Source organism: Lithobates pipiens, unplaced genomic scaffold, assembly GCF_037356315.1.
Source record: "Lithobates pipiens isolate NorthernLeopardFrog02 unplaced genomic scaffold, aLitPip1_a1.2 Scaffold_13, whole genome shotgun sequence".
Taxonomy (NCBI): Eukaryota; Metazoa; Chordata; class Amphibia; order Anura; family Ranidae; genus Lithobates; species Lithobates pipiens.
In genome coordinates, this window is record NW_027507718.1 from 159,479,887 (window position 1) to 159,505,721 (window position 25,835).

At 51.3% G+C, this 25,835-nt stretch overlaps 1 long non-coding RNA gene across 3 annotated transcripts in view; it reads right to left on the minus strand.

Annotated features, from left to right (window-relative positions):
- The window catches only part of LOC143974415 (uncharacterized), a 65,341-nt gene that overhangs the window by 31,942 nt on the left and 7,564 nt on the right, over positions 1–25,835 (minus strand). The window contains exon 1 of one of the 3 annotated variants that reach the window (XR_013272220.1): positions 16,016–16,158. The exons of the other annotated variants lie outside the window; for them this stretch is intronic. This is a non-coding gene — a long non-coding RNA (uncharacterized LOC143974415). Of the gene's footprint in view, positions 1–16,015; positions 16,159–25,835 lie in introns of those variants that run through there. 3 annotated transcript variants of the gene reach the window in all.

Below are 25,835 nucleotides of genomic sequence, written 5' to 3' on the forward strand. Positions count from 1 at the left end.
GTGAATGTGCTTTGAGTAAAATGTTTTCTACTCAACAATGTGTGGCTTCTTCTTTCAATGCTCAATAGCAATATTTGTAGTAAGCTGGTGTTTACAGTGACAATGGGGGTTAGTTACTAAAGGCAAATCCATTCCCAAAGTTCCAGCACATTGATCGGCAGGCGGGATTATTCCTGGATCCAGCAACCCTGGGCCGACAGTACGCCCTATACTCCCCCCCAACCAGTCAGGCTGGAGTCCGTTGTGATCACCGTCCAATGAAGAGGAAGGAACGACTTCCTGGACCGAAGGGCCAGCGACCTCAGCCACCAGAGCAGGGAATCCCTGACTAGCTGGCTCACCCGAATTTAACAATCAAGGGACAACGCAGATTCGTCCCATTTTGACAGGATCTCCTTTTGCAAGACTCGAGTGTGGAATTGAGCATACAGTACCGCCTCAAAAGTGGCTACCATGAGACCCAGGCCTCGCATGCAAAACGCAGCGACGAACACCTGCGGGATACCAACAACTTCACCGCAGCTTGAAGAGTCTTCAGCTTGTCCGAAGGGAGAAAGACTCTCGCCTCTAAGGAGTCCATAAGCAAGCCCAGGTCCAGGTAACCTAGGATTGCGATCTCTTGCTGCCTTAGCAAAGCCGAAATTGGGGCTAGCACCTTGGTGAAACCCTCGGTGCCGATGCCAGGCCAAAGGAGAGAGCTACAAATTGGTAGTGCTCGTCCCGACCACAAATCGCAGAAACCTCTGATACTTGATACATATGGGGACATGTATGTATGCGTCCTTGATGTCCAGGGATGCCAGAAAATCCCCCTGATGGAGTGCAGCGACCACTGAGTGAACTGATTCCATCCTGAACCTTTGGACTTTCACAAAGCTGTTGAGGGTCTTGAGATTCAGGACCGGACGGACCCCTTCCTTCTTTGGGACGACAGATTGGAGTAGAATCCCTGAAACCTTTCTGGTGTCGGTACAGGCACTATCACCCCACTCAGCAGCAGGTCCTGTACTGCCCCAAACAGGGCTTTCCGACGAGCCAGAAGAAGATGATGGTTGGAGGGAAAAAAACTGTTTGGCAGACAAGAAACTCTATCTTGTATCCTGATGAAACCAGTTTGCAGACCAACTGAGCTGCAAACTCCCGATGGTGACCCACCCCCCACACGAGAGTCGGGCGGGGGCAAACCTTCATGCGGTAACAGATTTGCTTGCAGGCTTGTTTGGCTTCTGAAACCAGGGACAATTTTGTCCCTCAGCGGGCACTTTGTTGGACTGGGAAAGCTTAACTACCGACCCGGGCAGACGAAAAATCTGCTTCTGAGTGGAAAAGGAGGGCCCTTGCCTGCGGCGTGGCTCCTTACCTTCCTGGACTGTGGGAGCAACGTACTCTTACCCTCAGTAGCATTGTTAATATTGTCATCCAGCGAGGCTCCAAATAGCCTCTCTCCCTGGAAGGGCAAGTCCCCCAATGGTTTCTTATGCCGCGTACACACGGGCGGACTGTATGGCGTACTTAGTCCGTCTAAACACATTTCAGCGGACAGTCCGCTCGTGTGTGGGCTTCAGCTGACTTTTTCAGCGTGCAGTCTGGCGTACTAAGTATTTCGGATTTTTCGAAATTCTGTCCGTCGTACTTTGGTTTCAGCGGACAATCCGCTCGTCAGTAGGCTAGTTCGACGGACTAAGAATGGCGCATGCCCAGAAAGGATTTACACGGCAGAAGGGTGCTTTGCTGTGTATTGGACTTCCTATTTCTAGTCCCTTCGTACGTGCTGTACACGTCATCGCGCAAGCTTTCGACGGACTGTTTGTGCATCCGTGTGTGGTCAAGTCCGTTCAGTTGAAAGTATAACGGACTGTCCGTCGGATTGTATGACGGACTAAGTACGCCATACAGTCCGCTCGTGTGTACGCGGCATTAGATACCTGGTCCGCAGACCAGCATTTCAGCCAAATCAGGCGATGTAGCACTACTGCTGCTGATACTGAGGTTTTAGAGAGCAAGAAGGCCGCATCATAGACATACTTAAGGCCCTGCAACAACTGATCCGGCAGCTGGTGCAACAAGTTAGCCTATTCAGTAAGCATCTGTGACACCAGGGCCGCGGCTAACACTGGCCGCAATGCTGACCCCACCACCGTAAACATGGACCGGGCAACCGCCTCGGCCCTCCTGTCAGCAGGGTCCTTGAAAGCAAGTGTCCCTTCCACCAGAATTGTGGTTACCTTATTTAACCTGGATACTGGTGGGTCAACAATTGGAGGAGGTGTCGATTTCTTCAGGAAACTCTCCTCAAAGGGGTAATGCCATGTGTTTCAGGACTGAAAAGGCCTGCTGCAGTTTTCCCCACTCCTTGTAGATAAAGTTATCAATATAAGTTGGGTAAGGAAACACCTTAGCCATGCGGTCCAGCTTGTGGGACCTGAAAGGCATCGACACCTCTGTAGATGACCCCCGCCGTATCCTCCATCTTTAGGGTATCCTGCACTGCTGTGATAAGTGCTCCTACAAGCGCCTTTTCCTGCGCTGACCTGGACACGGAGTCATTCTCACTGTCCGAACGGTCCTGGTCCGCATCCTCTGACATGTCAGAACAGGGGCCGCCTGCCACAGCGGGGCCCAAGTCTGAATCAGAGCTTCCATCCTGGCAACAAAGGCCTCCAGGACCACTGACAGAGCGTCCATAGGCACCACAGGTGCAGGGGAACCGGTTGCCATAACAGGGATGTCTGGAGAAGAAGCCCCAGCTTCTGACACCATGCTGACCCACACTCGCCTGTCACCACTTAGGGTTCTAAGGAAAGGCACTGAAATGTCTACCCTCCTAGCTGCCACAGACTGAGGGCCCCCCCTGCAGGACTCACCACCCTGACCCAGGTACTGTGCTGTGCTGCTGCCGTCCGCTCTCCCGTGTCATCCACATGGTGTTCTTTGTAAAAAGCGCGCTGTTCTAGAAGGAAACAAGCACCCAGAACTAGAAGTAAAACAAGCTGAGGCTACTAGAAAATGGCTGCCTCAGCAAAAAACGTCTGAAGGCACCGGGAAAATGGCCATTGGACTTCCAGAAAATGACCGAAAAGGAAAAAACTGGCTTTGGCTACAGAAAAATGGCTCTGGCCTCAGGAAAATGGCCGCGGAGTGCGCGGCGGCCTCCCCACATGGCATACACACCAAAAACACCCCACCGTGGCCCAGAAACAGGGAGGAGGACGAGCGGACCCCCCCAACACCCAGCGCAACCCCCTGGCAGGACCCGGAGCCCCCCTAGCCAGGTATGTGCACATAGTGTGGGGAGGAGGGAAGAGACAGGAAGATAAAAAAGGGAGAGTGAGAGACCCCTAGTCGACCTCCCAGGGAATGCCCAGCTGCTCCATCCTGCCGAGACAGGCGGAACCATACTTACCCCTCTGTAGAGACTGCTGGACGCATTCCACAGACAGACCCATCACCGGAGCAGTACGGGGGGGGGGGGGCTGTCAGCCACCGCATACTGTGGCGCGGACAGCAGTAGCCCGGTCATATGTGTGACCCAGAGCATATAGCTCACCGGCCACACCTGGATCCTACGGGGCATGTCGTGGCCGACCCAGCGCATAGCTAAGGTCTGCTCACGCTCGATCAGCTGTTATTTGTAGATCACAGGAATCAAAAATGCACCAGGAGCCAGGTCCTTCTCCTACACTAGGCAGAAAAACAACTGAGCTGCTGGATGCAGTGTGAGGGGTTATAGCCAGTAGGACTGCCCCCTGGGCGATACTGTGCAGTTTTGCAGTTTTTAACATGCTCTGCCTAGTCCTCTCCTAAAGGGGCGATATAACCCTAAGGTCAAGATGAAGATGCCGTGTCTGTCAATGAACGAAAGAAAAAAGTCCTGCTAGCAGCATCTTTGGAGCGGTAAAGGAGCAGTGTGTATACAGCTCCTCCACCGCTCCTGCCCATTGAAATCAATGGGGCACCGCGGCTATACTGCCGGCAAAGCACCTTTGCAGAGACGGTTTGCGGTGGTTTTTAACCCTTTCTCAGCCACTAGCAAGGGTAGAATAGCGCCACAAATCCGACGGTAAAGCGCCGCTAAAAATAGCGCCGCTTTACCGCCAACGCACCTTCCACCCCAAAAGGGGCCTAAGGGGAGGCACTTGACTAAATGTCACCACGAACAGTTTGAGTGCCAGCTAGAGAGTGGGGGTTGTGGAGGGGGATATTATCTGGGGCAAACTCCAACATACTCGTGAGGCAACAAGGGAGCGGGATCCACCAGAAAGGGCACGATCTGGGGGAAACATGGGGAGCAGGATAAAGTTTGTCAACAAAAGGCTACTCACCGAGGCCAAGATGCAGAGAGCGGTCACTGTTGCGCACACCACCCCCGAAGATGGTACAGAGGGTGGTTTGCACCAAGAGGCAAAAGTTACAAGCAGGATATCTGACTTGCGTAGAGGTCAAGGAGATAGCTGTGCAGGACGTTCGGCAGGTAAGTAATAAGTCCAGGACAGGACGGGGAAGCCGGCAGTGAGACAATTCCATAAGCTGGTAAGAGGAAGTCCAGAAGCAGGCCGGGGGTCAAACACAGGAGAAGGCAAGCAGTCCAGGAACAAGCAAGTGGGCAGAACACTGAAGAGAGAAGACAATCCAAGGGCAGGCTGAGAGTCAATCACAGGAGACTGGAGACAATCCGAGCACAGGCCGAGGGTCAAAACACAGGAGAGAGCAGGATGTCTGTAAAAGAAAGCCAGCGGTCAGGTCCAGGAGAGAATCATGGTGGAATCAAACAATCCGGGTCGCAACAGGTAGACGGTCAAACAGGAACACGAAGCAAGGTCACAGGAGAGCTGAAAAACTAACCAACAACTTGTCTGAATACTAAGGCCCCTTTTATAGGCCTGTTAGAAGACAGCGGATCAGCGAACACACGTTTGCGCCGGAGCGTAGTTCTATGGGGAACGTGTGCGCCAAAGCGATGTTCTGCCGCACATGCGTGCAGGGAAACGGCGAAGCGGACGGGGTGTCAGAAACCATGAATCAGACCGAGACAATTAAGTACAATTAAATCACACTTGTTTATTAAATAAAAATAAAAAGGTAAATAGAAAAAGCGTAGTCAAAGCATAGCCAGAGTCCAGTAACCGGAATGAGTAGTCAGCCAGGCCAGAGTTCAATAACCAGATCGGGTAATCAGCCAGGCCAGAAGTCAGGGATTCAAGTAGAGCAACAGCAAGCAGGATAAGGAGCCAGAAGGGATGTCAGCAAGCCAGTCATTAAACAGAACCGCAGGAGATGGTTTCTTGTGATATGACCAAGGCGAAGGCAGAGGTGAAGTGATCTGAACAGCTTTAAGTAGGCGGGTCAGACGAGCATGATCAGGAACAGCTGGTAACTGTGGAGAGAGATGAGAGCTGGCAATTAACCGACAGCTGAGCAGCCAGCCCACAGAAGGAAGGGCTAAGCCAGCCCTGACACGGGGTTGATCATGGTTATTTCCCTGATAGTGCCCCCCCCCCAAGGGGTGGCCTCTGGACACCCAGGCTGGCCATTAACTCCGGATGTTCCTGGTGAAAATTTTTGATCAATCTTGGAGCATGAAGATTCCTAGAAGGTTCCCAAGAGTTATCTTCTGGGGGGTACCCTTCCCACTTTACCAAGTACTGGAGTTACTTCCCCATTTTCCTGCAGCTAAGTATAGCTTCCACTTCAAATTCATCTTCTCCATTAATTATGACTGGGGGAGGGGGAGGATCCTCTCTCCCAGGAAACGAACTAGGGACCACTGGTTTTAGGAGAGACACATGGAACACAGGATATATTTTGAACAAGCTAGGTAATGCTAGCTCAAATGCCACAGGATTCACCATTCTCTTAATCTTGAATGGGCCTATGAATCTAGGGCCTAATTTACATGAGGGGCAAGGTAGCCTGAGGTTAGTAGCGGATAGCCAGACTTTCTCACCTATTTCAAAAGCCGGGTTCTCCTTTCTTCCTTTGTCATAATACTTACTGTAGTCGCCCTGGGCCTTTTGCATCGTTTCCTGAATTTTCAGAAAATTTTATTGGATAGAGGCTATCCGATCTTGAACAGCAGGAACTGAAGTTTTGGGGATAGAGTTGGGGAGGAATGAGGGATGGAATCCAAAATTTGACCAAATTCGACCAAAAGGCAGGAGGGAAGACCAGAAACAACGGAGATACTGTTCTAAGGTTTGGTTTGTTCTCTCAGTCTGTCCGTTGCTCTGAGGATGGTATGCGGATGAGAGACAAACCTTAATTTCCAGTGACTTGCAGAGTTCTTTCCAGAATTTGGAAGTAAATTGAACGCCTCTATCCGAGACAATACTGTTAGGTAGAGTCTAATTATTTCCTTAATAAAAGTGTTGGCAGTGTCCAGAGCAGAGGGCAGAAAGTGAGCCATTTTTGACAGGCGGTCGACAACGACCACAATGGTGGTGAATCCTTCAATAATTCAACAATAATCCTTCAATAAATCAACAATAAAGTCCATAGAGACGTCCACCCATTGCCGTTCAACAATCTCCAATATTTGGCATTAGATCCTGTGACGGAACCAATCCCACACTCCGATTGAGTGCTTCCGTCTATATACCGCTTCCTAAGTCCTGGAACACAAGTCCAATGGATCTGGCTATAGGAACCTCCAAGAACTAGACGACACCAGTCTTAGGAGGACATCAGGAATGACCTTTATTTGAGATCTCACACAAAATATATACAGCGGGGTGACTAAAACCTAACCTAATTAGAATGAACTAATTATCTAAATCAACACTCAGATTAGTTGACTGAGGGATAAGACTTTTTGGCTCCTGCTGAATTCAACTGCAGGTTAATTAGCACAAACAACAAAACAACAATAGGTGAAATACTCTTTAGAATCCGTGTCAAGCCAGACTAGACTCATTTACATTATACAGGACAGTCAGGATGGCTGGAGGTGATGATATTAGCATCTAAGAGTTTGTGTCCCAATAGTGTTATTTAGTCTATTGCTAACATGGCATTTACATATCCAGAGTCTGTATGTCTTGGGGGGGGGGGCACGGACCTGAATCCAAGTAACATCACCTCAGGGGTCCCCAGGCATACAGCTCCCAAAGAGCACCGTTCCCCCAAATGCGAGGGCCCATAATCACAAGGCAAGAGGCTAGCATTCAGTCCCCTCCAAGAGCCTTGTTCCCAGCTAGGTCTGTCACATTTCTCCCCTTTCGGCAGGAGACTAACACAGGAGAAGACCCCAGACGGGTTGACTCCAAAGTTAGTCAGGGGATCCAGTCCTCTAATGCTGGTATCCACACAGTACCCCAGATAAAATGTCCCAAACAGAGTATTCCTCACCCAGCCAACCTCTGCCTCTCTCAGAGAACATGCCTGACGCTGGGGAGAGGTGTGGACCGGTCCTTCCCCCTGGAGTCCCTTTAGCCGCAGGAGAGAAGACAGGGTGGTTGGGCTCAGTCCGTCATACTGTTGGGCATCTGGGCCTACTGCCCAGAATCCCTGGGGTATACAGGTGGAGATTGAAGTCCCATCCACCTTTACAGGAAATCTGTCCACTCTTTGTTGTGGGCAGAGCCCAGCAGCGCTGTTCCATTGCCAGCAGTTCAGCTGGGCGTAGGAGCTTCCCTACATCATCTGCTCCAGCTAACGGTTGGAGAGAGAGGCTGACTGCCCCAGCTCCCTGGAACTCCAAAGTTGTTGCCGGTGCTGGGCAGAGGTTGGTAGCACTCTGCCCAGTTGCCAGCACTTCTGCTGGTGTTCGGTTAGTGGAGACCACAGGCCCATCCACCGACACCAGATCAAGCTGCAGTTGTGAGGTGACAAATGCATCCTCTCCTTGGATCCTGATCTGCAGCTCATGATAGACTGCCACCTCCTCACCCTGGGTCTCCCGAATTGCGTCAGGTGTGGGGCAGAGGTCTTGGACCCTCTGTCTGGTTGCCAGCACTTCTGCTGGGGGTTTGCAAGGTGGTTCCTCCTCTACAGAAACTTCTATTAAATCCCCAGTCTCTGGAATTGCTAAAAGTGTGGGACAGAGGTCTTGGACCCTCTGTTCAGTTACCAGATCCTCAGCTGGAGAAGTTTGTTGTAACTCCATAGATGCTGCTAGCAGAAAATCACATGTCTCTGTCAGTGTTGTGGGAGATAGGCCGACTACTTCTTTTCTCAAGAAGGCCGAAGCCACTGTTGGTGCTGGGCAGAAGTTAGCAGAACTCTGCCCTGTTGTCAGAACTTCAGGTTTGGGGACGACAATCTCCGGAGTTTCCACTGCCGATTCTCTGGCATGCTGCTGAATGTGTTATAGCAGTTTCCTGTTTGCCCTTTCCAGATGCTGTTCCTTAACAAATGGTCCAGATCAGGTTTAAGCTCTGAGACCCCTGCAAGACCGAGCATAGCCTCTCTATATTCTCGCAGGTTCTCAAGGGTAGGTTCCCCTTCATCGCCAAACACAAAACGATCTGTAAGGCTCTCCCACAGCAATCCAGGGCCTCCAAAGTCATATCCCTCCGGAGAGCATTCTGTTGTCTCCCCTAAATATCCCTGCTCTGTGTGCCACTGCAGAGCCCGATAATGATTGTCTAGCTCTATCTCCTGCTGGACCAGCCTGTCCAACTGAGTCACCCATTGCTCCTGGGGCCGCACTCCCAGGAATGCCATCCGCAATGCCCGTGCTGGAGGGCTCCAATCCAGAGCTCCACCCGAATCCGCTGCCTGAGCTCCAGGTATTCATCCTCAGACACAGTCCTGGTGTATGCTGAAAGGACGATCTGCAGCAGCCCCGGGAACTCTGATGCCAGGTCCATATCTCCGCTGGGGTGACTTAAGTCTGCTATCCTGATCTTGGATCCCAGTGGAGGTTTGGATGTCCCAGACTGCAGGAAGCAACCCACTGCTTTCCACCAATGTGACGGAACCGATCCCACACTCCGCTTGAGTGCTTCCGTCTATATACCGCTTCCTAAGTCCTGGAGCACAAGTCCAATGGATCTGGCTATAGGAACCCCCAAGAGACTAGACGACACCAGTCTTGGAAGACATCGGGAATGACCTTTATTTGAGATCTCACACAAAATATATACAGCGGGTGACTAAAACCTAACCTAATTAGCATGAGCTAATTATCTAAATCAACACTCAGATTAGTTGACTGAGGGATAAGACTTTTCGGCTCCTGCCGAATTCAATTGCAGGTTAATTAGCACAAACAACAAAACAACAATAGGTGAAATACTCTTTAGAATCTGTGTTAAGCCAGACTAGACTCATTTACATTATACAAGACAGTCAGGATGGCTGGAGGTGATGATATTAGCATCTAAGAGTTTGTGTCCCAATAGTGTGATTTAGTCTATTTCTAACGTGGCATTTACATATCCAGAGTCTGTATGTCTTTTGGGGGGGGGGGGGGCACGGACCTGAATCCAAGTAACACCACCTCAGGGGTCCCCAGGCATACAGCTCACAAAGAGCACCGTTCCCCCAAATGTGAGGGCCCATAATCACAAGGCAAGAGGCTCGCATTCAGTCCCCTCCAAGAGCCTCGGTCCCAGCTAGGTCTGTCACAGATCCTTTACTGCGTTGGCAAGGAATACACGAGGAGACATATTTTTGACAGTCCCGCCTCCAACCAGGCCACCAGAAGGAACAAGAAATTAGCTCTGAAGTTTTTTGCGTTCTAAAGTGACCGGCCAACTTATGGTCAAGAAAAGTTTTTAAGATTAAGAACCTTATTTCCTGAGGGACACACATCTTATTCTGGGCCCAAAGTAAATTGCAGCGTCTCTCCAGGGAAGGCATTTCCGGATCAGTACAGTGGCTGGAGGCCGTTTTAATGGCGACTGCCAAATCAGGTTGCATAAGAAGGAGGAAATTTTGTGGAGACAGAATGGTGCTGGGTTCAGTCAACTGGGAAGATTCAGGGAACATCCGGGAGAGTGCATCCGCTTTGCCATTTTTGGACCTGGGTCTGTAAGAAATGTGGAAGTTGAACCTGGAAAAAAAGCACCCATCGTGCTCGTCGGGGTCTTAAGCGTTTGGCTGTCCTGAGGTATTCCAGGTTCTTGTGGTCAGTGAAAATTGTGATAGGGTGGGTTGCACCCTCCAACAGATACCTCCATTCTTCTAGAGCAAATTTAATGGCTAATAGCTCTCAGTCCCCGCCGTCATAGTTCCTCTCTGGAGGGTTTATTTTCCAGGATGCAAAGGCAACCCGATGCAGAAGGGCCTTGGGACCCCGTCGTTAAGAAAGGATGGCTCCAGTAGCAGTTTCAGAGGCATCAACTTCTAGCACAAATGGCAGGAGCAGATCTGGATGCTGTAAAATTGGTGCAGAAGTAAACAGAGTTTTTAGTTTAGTAAAGGCTTCCTGGGACCACTGGAAACGACTGTGTTGACGGGTCAGCTGAGTAATGGGTGCAACAATGGATGAGAAACCAACAATGAATTTTTGATAGATGTTAGCAAAGCCTATAAACCGTTGCCCACCTTTTTTGCCCACTGAAGCTGGCCACTCAAGAATCGCTTTGGCCTTTTGAGAGTCCATGGTGATCCCCCCAGTGGAAATGACCAAACCCTAGAAATTGAACAACAGTCTTCTCAAATTCACATTTCTCCACCTTAAGGTGGTGTAGTGGTTAGCACTCTCACCTCACAGTAAAAAGGGTTACTGGTTTGAATCCCAACCACAACACTACCTGCCTGGAGTTTGCAAGTACTCCCTGTGCCTGCGTGGGTTTCTTCCGGGTACTCCGGTTTCCTCCCACACTCCAAAGACATGCAGGTAGGTTAATTGGCTTCTGTCTAAAATTGGCCCTAGTATATGAATAGGGACCTTGAATTGTGGGCTCCTTGAGGATAGGGACTGATGTGAGTGTGCAATGTACAGGGATAGGGACAATTGTAGACACTCACTCAGGATGGACTGGTGCCTTTATTCAACCTTACTATGTAACTATGTAAGGTATAGTCTATGTTTCCTGAGGATTGTGAGGACCTTTTTTACATGCTCCTGATGTAGTTCGATAGTGGCAGAAAAGATAAGGATGTCATCCAAGTAGATGACTACAAAGTCATCAAGGTAGTCTAAAAAATATTTACCAGGTGTTGGAAGGTGGCCGGGGCATTGCACAGGCCGAAGGGCATCACCAGATACTCATAGTGCCCAAATCTATACCTGAAGGCTGTTTTCCACTCGTCACCGGCACGAATTCTGATAAGATTATAGGCGCCCTGTAGGTTTAATTTGGAGAATATTCGGGCAGTCCAGAAGCGCTGGAATAATTCTGGGATGAGCGGGAGCGGGTATTGGTTTTTAATGGTTATTTTATTAATTTCCCTATAGTCAATGCAGGGCCTGAGGGAGCCATATTTTTTTACCCCATAGAAAATACCAGCCCCGGCTGGGGATGAGGACGGGCGAATTAAGCCTTTTTCTAGGTTCTCATTGATATAAGCTTTAAGGGCCTTTAGTTCGGTCTCAGACAATGGAAAAATGCATCCGAAAAGGATCTCGGAGACAGGTAATAGTTCAATGGGGCAGTCATAAGACCGATGAGGTGGTAAACAGTCGGCTTTTTTCTTATCGAAAATGTCTTTGAATTCGAGGTATGCTGGAGGGATGTGCTGGCGATTATCAGGTACAGGAATGACTGCCATACAAGGAGCTGGAACTGGAATGAGGCAGTGTTGAGTGCAGTAAGTGGAAGTGAAGGAGACCTTATTCCAGTTCATTTGAGGGTCATGAGCCTGCAGCCAAGGAAGCTCCAAAATAATGGGGAACATAGGAGAGGATATTAGATCAAAACGTAAGGACTCTTGGTGGCCTGAGTCTGTGGTGGTAAGAATTGGTTGTGCTTCTTGTGAAACTGATCCGGAACAGGGAAGAAACCCATCAGCCAAGTGGACAAGAAGATTTTGTTTCTTATTCCTGGAATGGGATGTGCAGTCTTTGAGCTACTGAAATGTCCAGAAAACAACTGCACGCCCCTGAGTCAATTACGGCCGGTAGTTGAATCTCCTCTTCCGCCAGCTGTAGGGAAACAGAAAGAGTAACATAAGACTGAGCAAGACTTGTGGCTTGATAGTTCATGGCAAACTGTGGAGACAAATTGGTCTCACTGGGCAGTTGCGAAGGTAGTGTACCCCTACCCCTCAGCAGTACAGGCATAGGTTGGCTTGGTGTCTCAGCTGCCTCTCATCAGGGTTGAGAGGAGGGTGAACTAGTCCCAGCTGCATAGGTTTCCCTTCAGGGGCAGAGGTGACTGAAGGGACTGGAAATGGAGGATAAGGAGCGGAAGTCTTAGGCCGCGTACACACGGGCGGACTGTTCGCCCAACTTTGTCCGCTGAACAGTGTTTGGGCGGACAGTCCGCTCGTGTGTGGGCTTTCAGCGGACAGTTTCAGCGGACAGTTTGACGGACAAAGTCTTTCGGAAATTCCGAAAAACTGTCCGCTGAAACTTTGTTTGAGCGAACAGTCCGCCCGTGTGTAGGCTACTTTCGAAATGAGCAAACTGTTCCCGCTCGGAGGGAAGTCTGCTCATTTCAAGCGCGTGTGCAGGTAGGCGGGGCCCGCGACGGAGACGTCGCGGGCTCCGCCGCCTGGAATGGACTTAAAGGGGAACCCCAACGCCGAAAAAAATCGGCGTGGGGGTCCCCCCAAAGTCCACAACAGACCCTTGTCCGAGCACGCTACCCGGCCGGCCAGGAAAGGGGAGCGAGCGAGCGCGCCCCCCCTCCTGAGCCGTACCAGGCCGCGTGCCCTCAACATGGGGGGTGCCTTGGGGAAGGGGGGGCCGCGCGGCCCCCCCACCCCAAAGCACCTTGTCCCCATGTTGATGAGGACAAGGGCCTCTTCCCGACAACCCTGGCCGTTGGTTGTCGGGGTCTGCGGGCGGGGGGCTTATCGGAATCCGGGAGCCCCCTTTAAGAAGGGGGCCCCCGGATACCGGCCCCCCACCCTATGTGAATGAGTATGGGGTACAATGTACCCCTACCCATTCACCTGTAAAATAAAAGTACCCATGTGACCAACCCATGTGACATATACCATGTGACACCGCCCCATTGTCACTATATAAGTGGCAGCGCAGGGCGGCTCTGGCATTCCGGCCGGAGAGAGCGTCGTGTCAACATCTCCTGGAGAAGAAGAAGAACAAGAAGAAGAAGAAGAACGGAAGGCGGCGACGGCGACAGAAGACCGGCAGAAGAACCGAAGAGGGGGACAAGACCCCCGAAGTCGGGAGAAGAGGCCGGCGGCGGGGAGGAAGAAAGCCGGACTCCTCCGCTAGTAAAAGAGCTACAAGAAGATAGCGGAGGAGTCCGGCGAGAAGACCCCCGAAGACGGAAGACCCCCGGAGCTGTGCAATAAAATATTTTTTCTCGTGTGTTGTGTTTTTTTTTTGGGTACTTTTATTTTACAGGTGAATGGGTAGGGGTACATTGTACCCCATACTCATTCACATAGGGTGGGGGGCCGGTATCCGGGGGCCCCCTTCTTAAAGGGGGCTCCCGGATTCCGATAAGCCCCCCGCCCGCAGACCCCGACAACCAACGGCCAGGGTTGTCGGGAAGAGGCCCTTGTCCTCATCAACATGGGGACAAGGTGCTTTGGGGTGGGGGGGCCGCGCGGCCCCCCCTTCCCCAAGGCACCCCCCATGTTGAGGGCACGCGGCCTGGTACGGCTCAGGAGGGGGGGCGCGCTCGCTTGCCCCCCTTTCCTGGCCGGCCGGGTAGCGTGCTCGGACAAGGGTCTGTTGTGGACTTTGGGGGGACCCCCACGCCGATTTTTTTCGGCGTTGGGGTTCCCCTTTAAGTCCATTCCAGGCGGCGGAGCCCGCGACGTCTCCGTCGCGGGCCCCGCCTACCTGCACACGCGCTCGAAATGGGCGGACTTGCCTCCGCCTTACGTGGGCGAGTCCATTCATTTCAAAAGTTGAGCGAACTGTTTGGCAAACAGTTCGCTGAAACAGTCCGCTCGTGTGTGGGCAAGTCCGCTCATGCAAATTTTGAGCGGACTGTTTGCCGAAACTGTTTGACGAACAAGGTTGGGCGAACAGTCCGCGCGTGTGTACGCGGCCTCAGGGAACATCCAGCTGGGCCGGCGGGCCTAGAGGAGCTCGGAGTTCCGCTCCCGCTTGCGCCTGTCCAGCTTGGTAGCTAATTGGATCAAGTCCTCCAAAGAAGCGGGAGTCTCAACCCGAGCCAGTTCATCCCTTAAAGTCTCTGAAAGGCCTTGGCGATATTGGCATCTAAGAGCAGCCTCATTCCAACCAGTATCAGCTGACCATTTGCGGAATTCAACAGTATAGTCTTCTACTGGTCTCTTTCCTTGTGACAGGGCATGCAAGGTGGCTTCAGCTGTAGCAGTGCATTGTGGGTCATCGAATAGCTGACCCATGGATTCAAAAAACCACAATGGACCAACGGAATTCAAGAGAGGGCTTCTTTGTTCCACGAGGCTATGAGCCCAGAGGCTCTTCGGACAATAGAGAAATGATAAATCCGACTTTCACAATTTCAGGGGGAAAAAGTCCTTGGTTGCAGGGCAAAGTACAAAGAGCAAGCGTTCTTAAATGCCCTGAACTTCTTCCAATCACTCGAAAATTGCTTGGGCCTGGGTACTCTGGGTTCAGGAACGGCCATCATCATAGTGGGGGTTGACTGGGCCTGAGGTGAGGAGGCAGCCGCTGGTGGATGCTGGTGCTGCATTTACCGGTGCTGGAGCCCCGGCTATTTGTTGAAGACGGCCATTGATTTGAGCGTAGCCTTCTTGCAATTTCTGAACTGCTTCAGTGAGGGTTGTGACTTTCTGGCACAAAATCTCCAAAGGAGAGCCCACTCTGTTGGCCTCTGATGTGACTGGTTCGTACTGTCAGCAAAAGGGTACTCATCGAGGCAAAGATTCAGAGAGCAGTCACTGTTGCAACTAAACGCACACCACCCCTGAAGATGGTACAGAGGGTGGTTTTCACCAAGAGGCACAAGCTACCAGCAAGATATCCGACTTGCGTGGAGGTCATGGAGATAGCTGTGCAGGACGGGTCTTGACCCAGCAGGTAAGTAATAAGTCCAGGACAGCCTGGGGAAGCTGGCAGTGAGACAAATCCATAAGCTGGTAAGAGGAAATCCAGAAGCAGGCCGGGGGTGAAACACAGGAGAAGGCAAGCAGTCTTGGAACAAGGAAGAGGTCGGAGCACTGAAGACAGAAGACAATCCAGGGGCAGGCTGAGTGTCAGTCACAGGAGACTGGAGACAATCCGAGTACAGGCCGAGGGTCAAACACAGGAGAGAGCAGGAAGACTGTAAAACAAGCCAGAGGTCCTGGTCCAGGAGAGAATCAGTGTGGTATCAAACAATCCGGGTCACAACAGGTACAGAAAGCAAGGTCACAGGAGAGCTGAAAACGAACCAGCAACTTGTCTGAATACTAAGGCCCCTTTCATAGGCCGGCTAGAGGAATCACGCTATGCGTGCGCTTGTGCACGCGCCTCTGTGCAGTGCTATTGCAAACATGTGTGCTCCAAAGTGCCATTCCACCGCGCATGTGCGCAAGGAAACGGCGAAGCTGACGGGGCTGATCCTGGTTATTTCCCTGATAAGGTGGGAATCTTTTGAAAGAGAAACATCTCACCAGGATTTTCTTTATTGATAATGGTAAACTGGACAAATAGAGAGGGGGAATCTTCCGAATGGGGGCACAGACAGCAATAAAAACTAACAAGCATTCTAATTAGGTTTGCCACCTATTATTCAAGCCAAACCCGAAAACTTTTGCAGCGCACGGCAATCTTTTTGTAGTACATGCTATAGGATTGTAAAATACCTTGGGTTAACCAAAGAGAGTAGTAATGGGGTGTGCTACGGTGAACAGTGGCTGTGGCCAAATTGCATTTACAGTGGGGGGGGGGGGGACTTAAAGGGGCATGGTTAAATAAAACAAAAGCATTAGTGTACCCATAAAATATGATTCGATTAATAAAAGAAATGTCAGTTAAAATATGAAAATAGCCTACCTTAAAAGTGGACACTGTCAGCCAGTAGAGCAGTGTAGAGTGTCAGAAGATCAGTGGATGGCGTCAGTAGAGCAGTGGATGGCGTCAGCAGAGCAGTGGACAGTGTCTGTAGGGCAGTGGACAGTGTCTGTAGGGCAGTGGACAGTGTCAGTAGAGCAGTGGACGGTGTCAGTAGAGCAGAGGACGGTGTCAGTAGAGCAGAGGACGGTGTCAGTAGAGCAGTGGACGCTGTTAGTAGAGCAGTGGACGGTGTCAGTAGAACAGTGGACGGTGTCAGTAGAACAGTGGACAGTGTCAGTAGAGCAGTGGACGGTGTCAGTAGAGCAGTGGATGGTGTCACCCGATGAGAACTGTATATATGGATGGTGTATGGGGGGGGGGAGGGACTGTATATATGGGGGAACTGTATATGTGGATGGTGTATAGGGGGGGGAGAAATGTATATATGGATGGTGTATGGGGGGGTCTGTATATATAAATTGGTGTATGTATGTATAGGGTATGGTGTGGGGGCTGTATGTATGTATAGTGTATAGTGGGGCGGGGGGGTGTATGTATGTATAGTGTATGGCGGGGAGGGGGAGTGTATGTATGTATAGTGTATGGTGGGGGGAGGGGTGTATGTATGTATAGTGTATGGTGGGGGAGGGGGGTGTATGTATGTATAGTGTATTGTGGGGGGAGGGGGGTTTTATGTATAGTGTATGGTGGGGGTGTGTGTATGTATGTATGTATGTATGTATAGTGTATGGTGGGGGGAGGGGGTGTATGTATAGTGTATGGTGGGGGGAGGGGGTGTATGTATAGTGGGGGGAGGAGACATGAGAGTACTTTGAAATTCTGACATGACAAAAACGTACCTTACAAGCTTCGCTGCAGTCGCAGCGAGATCTCTGCACACATTCCAGAGCGGCAGGGAATGGGGAGGCTCCACTCACCTCCTTGTCCATTCTGCAGCCAGCCAGAAGATTCGAGGAGAGCCCCCTGCTGGTGTTCTGATGAGAAAGGTCCCCCCCTCGGATAGGGCGTACTGCTCAGGCGAAGCGCTTTTGCAGTACGGAGGGCAAAGGAGACGCCGAAAGTCTCCGAACATGAACAGCTGTTCATGAGCTCTACGCAGCACCTGTGCAATTAATAGCACATTCTGTCACACGCTCCCGATGCTCATGGGGATGGATCTCTCAAATGGGTGTATCTTTGCAGGGGTGTTTACACAACTGAAGGGTGGGTTTGGTGGACCTATTTAATCACCAAACACAAACAATTTGCCATAGTATCAGTGTGGAATTGATGTTTTGTTGCAGATTCATAGCAGAACCTGTGACCATCATGGTAAAACTGTTCTGCCGAGAAAGGTCCCCTGTTGGATAATGTCCGATGAACATTGCAAAACCCACCCTTCACATCCACCCATCGTATGAGCTCTGCCCATCATGCAGCCTCTCTCTGTATGCATCTGCCCCTACACCCACCCCTTGCAGAGTTGGACGAGCATCGGAAGCGTGTGACAGAATGTACTATTAATTGCGCAGGTGACGTGTAGAGCTCACGAACAGCTGTTAATGTTAAGAGACTTTCCGTGTCTCCTTTGTCCTCCCTACAAGCGCTGTGCCTGCGCAGTATAAGGCGGACACTATCCGATTTGGGACATTTCTCGACAGGACACTGGCAAAACACGGAGGCTCCGCCTCTACAACCCGACTCCCGTTCCGCACTCTGACAGCTGAGCAGGAGCAGAAATCAAGCAGCACTGCAGATCCAAAATTGAGGAGACACGGCCGCACTGATGGCACAGGGAGCCACTGGCGGGTCTGAACTAAATAATGTGCCTGGGTCTCAGCTGGTAAGAGACCTGGGCACATTTTTCAAAACCCATACTGTCCTGGTGAATCCCGAACAGGTGGCAACCCTAGTTCTAATCCATCTCCACTCCATCCAACAGTAAAAAAAAAAGGTTTTGCCTTTAGTTATACTTTAACTGTTTATAAGGCAGCTTCTGCTGTGCACAGGTCCCTCTGCAGAACTATTAGATGGCCCTAATTATAAATATTAGATTCAATTTAACAAAGCTTTAGCACAGCGATAAATACCTTTATTTTAGTCACTGAAATCTACATACTAAAAGGAATGACAGAATGGAATGCCCATAGACTTTAACAGGGAGATGGAATACCCATAGAGAATAATGGAACAAAGTGGAATGCCCATAGAGAACAATGGAAAAAAAATTCAATTTGTGACAGACTCTTTTGACATATAAATGTTTTTTTTTTTAAGACCTACTTTTAAATATCTATCAATTAACTTTTTATTGTTTCCAACAATGCATTACACATCATGCTGTATTACATCACATCAGTTCCACAAGAAAGAAAATGGGCAAACATTAGGGGCCTTCCGCCCGTTGACCCACAGGGAGCCCTCTGGAACAGGTATAGACCAGGCCAAAAAGACTCCTCCACGATCAACCGGGCCAGCACTGGATATAGATACCAACCTTCATATTGTCCAGCGAGATAGCCCAATAGCTAGATACTGATATCTACAAGTACTTCTAACTGCTCACACCAGTCGTTGTTATCAAGGCATCTTTCTAAAGGAACCATAGGGTACATGGAAACAAGAACAAAGGAGATTGGAGAATCAAGAAGAAAAAGAAAAGGAGAGAGAAGTGAAGCGAAAAAGAAAAGAGAGGGGAGAGCAAAAGCGAGAGAATAGGAGATAGAAGGGATATAAGAAAGGAGAGAACTTTTAAGAAATAGAAGAGGGACGAGGGATGAGAGGGGGGGTGGGGGAAAGAAGAGGGGGGTAAGCACCGTGTGTGGTCTCCGCATCAAATCACAGCCGGTCCTCCCGAAGATTCCATGGGCTCCAAACCACATCCTGTGCCTCAATCCGGTCCTGTAGCCTGGCGGTCATCCTCTCCATCAGTTCCATGTCCCTAATTCTAGTATGGAGAGCGCCGAGGGTGGGAGGCTGTACTTTTTTCCAATTTAGGGCAATTAGACACCTCGCCGCTGTCAAGATATGTCTTGACAGTTTCTTTCGGGACTTCGTCAATTTAGGAAAGGGGATGCCCAACAAGAAAGTATTGGGGTCCAGTGCCACCTGCTGATCTAGAATAGTAGTCAAGAGGCGCTGGACCTCTTCCCAAAAGGGAACTACGAGGGGGCATTGCCAGAAGATGTGGAACAGTGTACCCCTGTGGGCCAAGCATCTCCAGCATCTGTCGGAGGAGGTGGGGTAGATGGCGTGTAGAACGTCCGGGGTCATGTACCAAAAAAATTTAATTTTATACGCATTCTCCGGGTAGAGCGTGCACATAGAGCTTTTCGAGGCCTGGAACCATATCAGCTGCCACTGCTCCCCCGTAATCTCCCCGCCCAACGCCTCCTCCCACTTGAGCATGTAGGTATGCTTGCCTTTCAAAGCTTTAGGGGGAGCGTTGATTATTTTATAAATGGCAGATATCAATCCCCTTTGGGCTATGCCCGCTAGGATTACTGTCTCAAAGGCGGAGGGCGGGGAAAAACGCAGGTCAGAGGATATGGTCTGGGCATAGTGTCCTATCTGTAAATAACTGTAAAAACTCTGTCGTGGGAGGTCAAATTTAGATTGAAGGTCGGCGTATGACAGCAGTCTCCGCGACCTAGGGTCCACCAGGGTTCCCAGGTGGAAAAGATTCCGGGATGACCGCGGATGCGACATCGGGTATGTCAGGCTATCTGGCACCTTAGGATGATATAAAAAGGACGTCAGGAGCGACTTATCCGAGGATAACTCATAGACCTTAGAGAGCTTACGCCATAGGCCCTGCAGGTGTGACATAGTTCCCAGTAGTTGGGCCCGAGGGATCAAAGCTGCCGCTCTCCAGAGCATACTATTAGGGTGAGCCGGGGCCAGCCAAAGTTTCTCGATTTCCGTCCATCTATTATATGACCGCTGGGTGAACCAGGAGGTCACTGCTCGGAGCTGGGCTGCCTGATAGTACTTAATGAGGTCCAGAAACGCCAGACCCCCGTCTGAGCGGGAGGCCGTCATAACAGAGCGAGGTATTCTATGGCGTTTGTAGTTCCACGCGAAATTGAGCAGGTCCACTTGCAATTTTTTCAGATGGTGGTAAGGTATGGGGATAGGAAGGGTCTGGAAAAGGTAAAGGAGTTTCGGAAGGATCGTCATTTTTACCGACGCTTTCCTACCAAAGAGGGAAATCTGGTGCTTCCGCCACCGGGAAAGTAGCTGCCTGATAGTGCCATACAAGGGCGGGAAGTTTGCCTGGTATAGGGAAGTAAATGTCGGGGTGATATGTATCCCCAGATATTTCAAGGAGGAGGTTTTCCAATGATATGGGATGAGATGCCCCTGATATCCCGGTTCCGCCTAATGGACGCCGCCAGGGGTTCTACGCAAAGGGCAAACAACAAGGGCGATAGGGGGCATCCCTGGCGTGTGCCATTAGAAACAGAGAAGGTCGAAGAAGTAGCAAAGGGGGTCTTAACTTGAGAGGACGGATTGGAGTAGAGGTACCGTATAGCCTGCAGGAACGGTCCCCTCATCCCCATGTGAGTCAGCGTGGCGAACAGGAAGGGCCACCTCAGTCTATCAAAAGCTTTTTCCGCATCCAGGCTCAGAAGCAGAGATGGGATGCCCCCCCTATTCGCCACGTCGACCAAAACTATAACCTTCCTGGTGTTATCACCAGCCTGACGGAGGGGGACAAATCCCACCTGATCTTTATGTACGAGGGAAGGGAGGACCATGTTAAGCCGCAAGGATAGGAGTTTTGTAAAAAATTTCAGGTCTGCGTTCAAGAGCGCAATAGGCCTGTAGTTGGCACAGAGGATGGGGTCCTTATCTGGTTTGGGTATCAGAGTGAGAAAGGAGCGTTGCATATCAGGGGGGACCTGGGTAGTCTGCAGGAACGCATTAAACAATCTGCACATGTACGGGAGCAATAGGGGTAGGAACTATTTATAGTATTCATGGGGCAGGCCATCCGGGCCCGGAGATTTATGAGCCGGTAACGACTTGATGGTTAATTCTATCTCCTCTGTAATGGGCTTATTCAAGGAGGCTAGGTCCTGGGCTCGGATGCAGGGGATCCCGCTGTCCGTCAGATATTGTTGCATACGTTGGGAGAGCTCCGCCGGCAAGGGGTCACTAGGGATGTCGCGACTGTTGTATAGCTCCTCATAGAAGCTCGCGAACGTGTCCACGACCTCCCTAGGGTGGGAGACCACAGTATTGGCCTTAGTTTTAATCTGATGCGGGGTGGACAGGAGGTTTTTATCTCTAAGTTTCCTCGCTAAAAGAGAGTGCGCTTTGTAAAACGTCTGCCTAATCCTCAAGAGGGTCTTTTCCACCCGGCGAAGCGCCAGATCCCTAAGCGCCATGCGGAGCTTCGTTATCTTTCGGAGGGTGCGCAATGAGGGGGAGGCTTGCATGTCCCGTTCCAATTGCCCGAGCTCCCCTTCCGTTCGCAGTTTAGTGGCCTCGACGTCTTTTTTCAATGCTGAAGAAAGGGCCATGCACTTACCGCGGATGACCGCTTTGTGGGCCTCCCACAACGTGGGGAGGGTAACATCAGGGGTTGCATTTTCAGCAAAGTAATATTTCAAGGTCGAGACTAATTCTGCCTGGGAGGGAAGATGTTGCAAGAGGAAAGTGTTCAGCTTCCAATTATAGGGCCTAACCACCGGGGCACCGAGGTCCAAAGTTAGTAGTATTGGGCATGATCCGACCATAAAATTGGCAGGACATGGGCACTCCGGACCGTCCTCAATGTAACATTGTTGGTGAAAAAGTAATCTATGCGGGAGTGCAACTGGTGGGGGGCCGAGTAATAAGTATACTGTCGATCTACCGGGTGGAGGGCACGCCAGGCGTCGAAGAGAGCATATCGCCGGGTCAGTTGGCAAAAAAGTTTGGAGTCTCTAAGTGCTTTAGCCGAGGGCGGCCGGGGCAACGCCGCCAGGCGGTCCGCAGTAGCTGAATGGGCCAGGTTGAAGTCACCCCCCACCACTAGGTAACCGTGGTCTGATTTAAACAGTCGCAGCAAGAGTTTAGAGAGAAAACTGTGTTGACGAGTGTTTGGGGCGTATAGGGTACACAGGGTGATCGGTTGGGACCTCCATGTGCCTTTAAGTATTAGGAATCCTCCCCCGGGGTCACTGTAATGATCAAGGTAGATAAATGGGGCTCCATGACCGATCAGGATGGCCACGCCCGCTCTCTTATGGGACCCTGAGGATAGATACGCGAGAGGGAAATATCTAGAGGCAAAAGCAAAAGAACCCCCCTTATCGAAATTTGTCTCCTGAACCAGGACAATGTCCGCACCCGACTGCCTGAATTCCCTCAGTGCCAGATGCCGTTTCTTGTTTGAGTTTAAGCCATGAACATTTAAAGCGGAGGTCCACCCTAAAATGGACCTCCGCTCATCGGAATCCCCCCCCCTCCGGCGCCACAATCGGCACCTTTCAGGGGGGAGGGGGGTGCAGTTACCTGGATAATCCAGGTAACTGCACCCACTTCCGGGCTAGCTCTCTGCGGAACGGGGCGCACGTTACGCCCCGTTCCGCAAGCGCCCGCCCTCTTCAGCAAGTGCCCCGCTGCCTGCTGGGAAACACACAGCTCCCAGAGGCAGCGGGGACCGTCCGGATTGCGCCGCGCGGCTCGCGCATGCGCAGTAGGGAACCGGGAAATGAAGCCGAAAGGCTCCATTTCCTGATTCCCATACCCAAGATGGCGGCGGGACCCGGCAGCCGAGCGAGCGATCGGCTTCGGGTGCCGACATCGCGGGCGCGCTGGACAGGTAAGTGTCACTATTTAAAAGTCAGCAGCTGCAGTATTTGTAGCTGCTGGCTTTAAAAAAAAAAAAAAAAAAAACGCGGAGTCCCGGTGGACTCCCGCTTTAAGGATAAAATTTTAGCCATCAGTCATGTCGGGGGGGGGGGGGGGGGGGGGAGGGGGAGTGTGGAAGGACCCGACAGGATGCGTCTCGACGTCTGCGGACCCCAACACGGTGGGAAGGTAGGGAAGGGAAGGGGGGGAGAGAGATAGAGAAAGAGAAAGGAAGAGAAGGTTAGAATAGCAAACAAAAGAACACATATTAAGCAGGCAATTGTTATACAACAAAACATACAACCACATGAGACCATGAACAGGCAAGTCGCTCAGGTCTGGTCGGATTCCCAGGGGGCCACCAGAACCCGAGGGCTGAGCCTGGCGGCCGCATGGGAGTCCCGCTCCCCCCGTCGGACTCTGCAAGTGGAGTGGGCGGCTAGAAACCGGAGGGAGCGGAGGAGATGCAAACGCGATACCAATCGCCAGACATCTCCTAGGGTCCTGGATACATTGCCAATGCATCCGGGAGGGGAGGGGGTGACACAAAAAGATAAGGAAACCCACTTTCTCGGGTCTCCCACGTGTACCAGCCTAAATGTGACATGTCAATAAGAGGGCACCTAGAGGGACGGGAAGGGGACTCAGGGGGCAGTGCATGCGGGCAGGTTCGTACTGTCCAGACAGCGGTAGCATTTGTATTTCAGCTATACATGTAGATTTGACGTCTTCTATCAATTGCTTAAAGTCCTCTTTAGTAGGAAATGCTTGCAGGTAGTTTTGCCATTGCGGATGCATGGGCGGCGGGGATGGGCCTCCCGGGTCGCCCCCCGGCTGGTTGCAGGTGAGGTGGCGGCGCAGGTCCAAAACTCCCGGACCCGCTCGCCCATATAGGTGGGGCAGGTTTGGTGTGTAGATCCCACACCCCCTCCCAGGCAGGCCCAGGGGCCGGACGGCTCTGTTCTTCCTCCCTACGTCCCGCGGTACAGTCAGTGGGGATCGGGGAGCCACTGCAGTGACGTTGTGGGCTGAGAGCCCATGGTGAGGCCAGCCTCTGGGCCTTGGATGGAGGCGACCGGTCCCCGGGCTTAATCGGGCCCCCCCACTCCCCCATGCCTCTGGCATGACCGGGACACCGGTTCCCCTGGGGGGGAGGGCAGGAAAGTCAGTGTCATCCAGGAATGGGGGGGACCCCACTGAACTGGCGGAGAGGAGGGGGTCTGACGCCGCTCTAAGCAGCCTGGGGAGTGTCAGCGTGCACTGCGTTTCTGTCGGGGGGGGGGAGGGGAGCCGCAATCCAGGTGCTCCTGGCGCCGTCCAGACTCCATGCAGCCCCCTGCCTCCCCCCATCCACCCCCTCTGTCAGGGTCCCATTCCGCTGCGGAGCTTGGGGGGGGCTTCTGGCCCCATCGGTGTAGTCCCTGGCCCCTGGTGGCTGCACACTGCCCCGATGCCTGCGGGGGGCCGGGCTTGCGGGTGCTAGGCTCGGATGGCGTCACGGCAGGCTTCAGGCCTAGTCCGGCGGCTCGAGGCGGGGCCGGGAGCGGGTATACACTCACCCCTCCAGAGGTCCGATCGGCAGCGCCGGAACCGGGTGGCGTCCCGGCCTCCCCGGGGCCCGTGGAGCGGCCGTTCTGCAGGCTGGATGCCGGGGATGAGGCCCGGGACGTCTCCGCGGCCGGCGCCATCTTGGGAGGGGAAAAGAAGGCCCGGAGGCCCGTCACAGGTCCTGGAGGGGCTGCGGAGGGTCCCCTGGAGGAGGCAGAGCGGGTAGCCCTCGATCTGTCCATCAGATGGCGGTGGATGGTCCCTCAAGGTGCCGCTGAGCTGGTGGGAGAGCGAATGGCTTAAACGCTCGACTTCCGGTCACGCCCCCCTACTTTTAAATATCAGTGGCCATGTTTAATATTGAGATTAGATGGGATTAATGATGTTTTTTTATGGCATAAGAAAGGTAAATGACAGAGTGGAATGCCCATAGAGTATAATGGGAAGTAAAATATAAACTCATTTGCAGGCAAATCTGAGTGACATAGCAATTTATCCTTTACCACAGCTGTTCCTCAAGTAGAGTAGAAGATTGTAAGATTGGGATTATTTGGGATTACAGCTGTTTTCTATGGAATGACAAACATATGACAGAGTGGAATGCCCATAGAGTATAATAGGAAGCAAGATGTGACCTGGAGTCAGAACCATTGGTCATATCAGATCAATCTTTAGCAGACATACTCTCTATGTCCAGTGGTGATGTCCAAAATTCACATTAAGTGAGATTATTATTGTTTTCTATGGAATGACAAACATATGACAGAGTGGAATGCCCATAGGGTATCATGGGGAGCAAGATGTGACCTGGAATCAGAACCATTGGTCATATCGGATCAATCTTTAGCAGACATACTCTATATGTTTGTTAGGGATGTCCAAATTAGACATTATGTGGGATTATTATTGTTTTCTATGGAATGACAAACATATGACAGGGTGGAATGCCCATAGAATATAATGGTAAGCAAGATGTGACCTGGAGTCAGAACCATTGGTCATATCGGATCAATCTTTAGCAGACATACTCTCTATGTCCAGTGGTGATTTCCAAAATTCACATTAAGTGGGATTATTATTGGTTTCTATGGAATGACATACATATGACAGAATGGAATGCCCATAGAGTATAATGGGAAGCAAGATGTGACCTGGAGTCAAAACCATTGGTCATATCAGATCATTCTTACTCGCCACCAGTTGCCCCACCCAACCCCTACCATGCCACACCCCTAATTCTAACTTCATAAATGATCTCATGAAATGACACTTAGCCCTTGTACACACGGTCGGACATTCGGACAACCAAATCCATTGGATTTTGTCTGAAACTGTTTCATACACACGGTCGGAAAATACGATTGTACATAACGTGATGAGGTTATTTCGTTACGACAGGACTACGTTCAGGCTAGTAGCCAATAGCTTT